This window comes from Macrotis lagotis, chromosome 7 (genome assembly GCF_037893015.1).
Source record: "Macrotis lagotis isolate mMagLag1 chromosome 7, bilby.v1.9.chrom.fasta, whole genome shotgun sequence".
Lineage (NCBI taxonomy): Eukaryota > Metazoa > Chordata > Mammalia > Peramelemorphia > Peramelidae > Macrotis > Macrotis lagotis.
Window position 1 is genome coordinate 88,466,153 of NC_133664.1, and position 6,000 is coordinate 88,472,152.

A 6,000-nucleotide genomic window follows, 5' to 3' on the forward strand; every position below is an offset into this window, starting at 1 on the left:
AAGAAATCTGGATTAGGAAATAACTGTCTTTTCCCTCCTTTCAAATTAGTAGGAAAAAACCTAAACACTGTGGCTTTTATCTTATGTAAATCTCAGATCTAATTGGGAAAAAAAACAAACAAGTTATTTACTATTAGTCATCATCTTTAAGAGGAGGGTACCTATTACTGGCTAAGGGATAAAATGTTGGTTCACATCAAATGTCTCAGAAATATGAAATCTAAAAGGTACACTGTATTAGGGCAAATGCTATGCCAGAGAACACATTAAGAGCTCCCAATGCAGTAGAGACTGAATGCCTTTGAAGAGTTTTGTTTCCTAGCCAAGGGATCAGTGTGGTGGTCAATGGATTTCCTGTGGCTGGGAAAGCTGTTACTTGGATGAGAAAACATGGAGCCCTGCCATTGGCCAACACCCAATTCCTTCTGCAAGAGAAGGGGATAACCCAGCTGGAGAACTGCCTTTTCTAGAGGTCAGAATATCAACTAGAAGCCTTGTGATATACTTTGGGAGATGATTTTACAATGAATAAGTCATGGAGAAGGACTTGATGATCTCTGGATATGACTTTAGGTCTGAGGGCTGAATGTTATGTGTATATGTATGTATAATTGTATGTAATAGGATATGTCTGTGTATTCATTTATATATAGCACAAAGGTCTTAAGTATCACATTCCTAACCAGAACCTTCCTATCTCAATTCCCAATAGTTCCTTCCCTAGCATTCCCACACTGGGAGTTTTCTTTTTACTCTTAGAGTTGCCTCCCTGGTTGCTTTTGCAACTCTATTCTACTCAACATCAGCCTTCACCCCAGATCTGAGAAGTGATCCTTGTACTCCTTGGAACCCCTTTCCCCAGAGGGGATGAAATATTTCTTCTTCTTCTTCATTCATTCATTCATTCATTAACATTTATTGAGTCCTTACTTTATGCAATGTACTGTACTATGCACAGTGGGAGGGAAAAGGGTCACAAAAGTATAGTTTGAATTTATATGGCAGGTGCTAGATGTCTGCCTTCTTATTCTGAGGTTTCTGGGGCCCCCTTACTGCCTCAGACATTATCTCTCCACTGTGGAGATGGTCCCTGTTGAGTGACTCCAAATGACACCTGGAACACAAGAACACTATGTAAACTGAAGCAGAGAGGCTGAGACATTTCTTTGAACTGGGACAATGGGAAGGATGCAGGACACGTTCTATCTAAGTAGGGAATGACTTGGCATTGACTTTGTAGTGGTGGCTGACATCATCTCTCCCATCTCTGCCTTGTGATGCTGCTGCTGCAGCTGCTATTGTCAGAAGCCAAATAGTCCAGAATCCAAACACTGGCCACTCAAGGAGAGGACATGCCTGCCTTTGACTGGAGAAAGGTTGCCCAAACCTGAGGTCCATTCCTCTCTTTCTAATCTGGATGCTTCTGTGGCAAAGCAGGTGGTAGGGATGGGTGGCAGGATGCCATCACAGGCTCTCCTGCAACCATTTCCTCTCCGAAAAGAAAAAGTTTCATACAGTCAAGAATCACTCTCGAGTTAGGCAAGGTTGAAAATAAGAAAGACGTCATCCCAAGGCCATCCCGGGACTCCCTTTCCGTGAGTGGAGTCTAAGCGCCCTCTAGTGGTCATCTGGGTCACCTGGTGGAGCTGCCAGAACTTCAAGGGCACTCATCCAAGGAAAGACCTGCCAGTGGGATGCCAGGAATGGTCAATTAGCCTTCACTAGAAAATGCAGGCTTGGACAGACCCTTGCATTTTTATCCAGTGAAACCTTATTTAAGTGACCTTCATGCCTCCACAACAAATTCAGTTCATCAAACACTGGTTGAATGCATGGTGTAGACATAGAGGGGTAGAAGGAAGACTGGTTCCTCCATCTGCTTGGCAGAGGAGGAGGGAGGGAGGGAGGGCAGGTGGTAAGAATACTTTTTATGACTAACTCTCCAAGTTGGCCAAAGCATTTCCTTATGACAACTCACTGAAGTAGAGAGTGCCAAGTCCACTGTCCCTATTTAGGGTAACTTGTTCAAAAAAATCACACAATCAGGAAGTGACAAAGCAGAGTCTCATACCCCAGTCTTTAGATTCCCAAAACAGTAAAATCCACTATACAGTACTCCCAACTGATATTTTATATATGACACCCATTTTTATACCCTAAAGGAGTGGTCCTGCTCTAGTTCCTAACTGATCATCCTTTGTAGTTAAGAAATTAAAAGTTAGGATTTAAAAAAGGAAAAATATATTACCTTCAGGAGTCATTAATACTTAATCATTAGCTAATTAGGTGAGTCCTAAAGATACCAGAGAACAGTTAGGTGGCACAGTGGTAGCAGTCCTGGAGTCAAGAAGATTCATCTTATTGAGTTCAAATCTGGTCTCAAACATTTAATAGCTGTATAATCCTAGGCAGGTCACTCAACTCTGCTTGCCTCAGTTTCCTCATCTGTAAAATGTTGCTGCTAATGTTCTCCAGGTTCTGCTCACTTCACCCAGCACGTAAGTCTTTATAGGCTTTTCTGAAGTTCACCCAATTGTGATTTTGTGCAAAACAATAGTACTGCATCACATTCCTATACTACAGTTGGTTCAACCATTCCCCAATTGATGGGTATCCCCTCATTTTCCAGTTCTTTGACACTACAAAAAAGAGCTGCTATAAGTATTTTTGTGCATATGGGTCTTTTTTTCCTTTTTTTATTCTCTCTCTTTGGGATACAGACCTAGTAGCAGTATTGTTGGATTAAACGGCATGCACAGTTTTATTACTCTTTGGGCAAAGTTCCAAATTATTCTCCAGAATGGTTGGATCAGTTCACAATTTTCACCAACAGTGCATTGGTATCCCTGTTTTTTTTTCACATCCCCTCCAACACTGATCATTTTTCTTTTTTGTTATTAGTCTATCTGATAGATGTGAGGTGTAACTCAGAGTTGTTTTAATTTACATTTCTCTAATCAATAATGATTTAGAGCAGTTTTTGTGGCTAAAGATAGCTTTAATTTCTTCTTCTGAAAATTGTTTGTTCATATCCCTTGACCATTTATCAATGGGGGGAAAGACTTGTATTCTTATTATTTTAACTCAGTTTTCTATATATTTTAGAAATGACTCCTTTTATCAGAAAATGAGCTATAAAAATTATTTCCCAACTTTCTGTATTACTTCCAATTTTGGTTGCAATGGTTTTATTTGTGCAAACACTTTTAATGTTAATTTAATTTAATTTAGTCAAATTTTGAATTTTGAATTTTATAATGTTCTCTATCTCTATCTCCTCTCTCAGATTTGACAGATAAACCATTTCTTGTTTTCCTAACTGACTTATGATATCATCCTTTATGTCTAAATCATATACCTATTTTTTAGCTTATCTTTTTAATAGGTACGAAATGTTGGTCAATGCCTAGTTTCTGCCATATTATTTTCCAATTTTTACAGCAGTTTTTGTCAAATAGTGAGTTCTTATCCCAGAAGTTAATGTCTTTGGGTTTATCAAAAAATAGATGGCTATTGTCATTTATTCCTCATCTGTAAAATGAGCTGGAGAAGGAAATAGCAAACCACTCCAGTATCTTTGCCAAGAAAACCCCAAATGGGGTCATGAAGAGTCAGACACAGTAAGATATTCTGACCCTGAGTTAGTTAGCATGGAATCATATAGCACATTAGTTGGCACATTGTATGTACTCAACAAATGCTTGTTGATGGGACAAGACCTAGAACCAGGAATTTATATGGAATGACATAATGAGACCTAGAAGCAGGAGATTTTGATGGGGCAAAGAATAGAGGGAAAAATCTGGAACATGATAGGGGAAGATTTGAATGATAACAGGGACCCACTATGCCAACTCTAGCACACTTACAGGGGAGGTACAATCAGCCCCCAAAGAGAAAACAAAATAGGAATACTGAATTGAGATGAGCATGTTCAAAGTTGAACTCCACCTAATAACATTTTGTTCTCCAACAAGTGTTGTTAATCTTGTGTCATGGACCCCTCCGGAAACCTGCAGAGCCTAAAGATCCCAAGTCACAATACTGTTTTTAAAGGCAAACCATAAAATGGAGAAGGATTACAAAGGAAACCAAAGGTTAGTGGGAAACAATAGCCCAGCTTTTCTTCCCATATCCAAGTTCAGCAACCCCTGAAATCTCTCTCTGGCCCCATAGAGGTCTGTGGATAAGAAAGGAAGGGAGTGGAAAAATTACTTAAAAGGGACCAATAGATTAGACTATAGGGTAATTCTTAACTAGGTAATGAAAATGCCAATCTTAGTATAAATTGAATTCCCAACTAGAGGTACCATCAAGGGATTCATTAGCTTAATAACATGTAAACCTGCCAATTAATGACTTCTATGTAATAAAAATAGAATTCTTAATAATAAGTCTAAATATTTAAGTCACACAATTATCCCTGTAAAGAGGATTACAATGGATACTTATCCTCAACCCAGTAGACCCTGTCTGAATATGGACATATGGATTTCTTAAGTCCTAGAAGAGGGAAAGAAGGGGTTGATACAGAGCTCTGGTCTTGGGAGTTAGGAAGACTTGGATTCAGATCCAGCTTCCAGACACTTATTAACTTAGTAGCTTCAGGTCCTGGGCATATTGCTTAACCTTTCTCTGCCTCAGTTTCCTCATTTGTAAAATGCTATAACACCACCTTCCCAGGTTTTGTGGTGGGGATCACATGAGATAACATATTTGAACCTAAAAGCTATATAAAAAGCTTCAGCTGTTGTTTTTATTATTATTAAAAGGAGGAGAATCTGGGGTGAGAGGGCAGGGGAGAGAGGTAAGGAAAGATAGAGTGGAAGAAAGAATGGGTACAAGACCCCTTTGTAGAAGGGGAGAAGAGGGCTCAAAACCACCTGTTCCCTGGAAAGTCACTGACAAGGAAGGTCAAGGTCAAGGTCAAGCTGTGCCTCTTCCTTCTAGTAGGATTAGGTCATCTGATGAGTCATCTGGGACCCCCAGCTCTACTGGAGTCCTTCTGGATTTAGGGGAGTCAGAATTCCCTTCCCACCCCCTTGTAAGGACTATAGTTCGACATCCAATCCACTGGATGTCAGGAGGTTACCCTGCCCTAACTGGGTCTCAGTGGGGAAGGGACAGGATTTTCTATCCACCCCTGCTCTATCCCAAAGTACCACCTAGGACCTCACTAGGAAAGGGAAACTGATGATGCAACTCTGAAGGAATCAACTATTAATTAGGACATTACCAAGGAATGGGGAGAATTTGTTATACTCCCTTCATTGGTGGAGTAATGACATCCATTCTCCTTCCCCAACATGAGACATCTTTTAACAGTAACCAAAATTACCTTCTTCTAAGAGATGTGTCCTACCTCCTAATGGCCAACACTAATGAATAAGGAAGGAAAAAAAGTATAATTTTGTGAATTTGTTGTAAATATTAAGGTCATATTAACAGAAACACATATTTCTATGGCACATTAATCAAAGTAGACTCCTTATGACAAGCAACCCATGGAGGTAGATGAAACATTATTGGTGTTGTAATTGTTGCTACTGTTGTTGTTACTGTCATTCTACAGATGAAGAAACAGTGGTCTCAAGAGATTAATGAAATCGTGGCACCATTGGGAATTGGTGGAAACCCTGAAACATATTCATCCTGACTTGAAGAATATTTCTGCCTATGATTAATGTCCTTAATAATACTTGACCAGCACTTATTAAGCACCTACTGTGTACCAGGTGCTGGAGATACAAAGGAAGGCAAGAATCAGTCCCTACTCTCAAGAAGCTCACAATCTAAATGGAAAGACAACATACAAACCTGTTGGGAGCAATTTGAGTTAGTTGAATGAGGGAGGAGGGCAGAGTGACTTGGACAGAAGATAACTTTGACAAAGTGCCTGGAGGATGGATTGGAATGAGGAGAGATGAATCAGGAAAACCCATTAGCAGGTTGTTGCCATAATTCAGGTGTGAGGTGATGAGGGCCTACACCAAAAAGGTA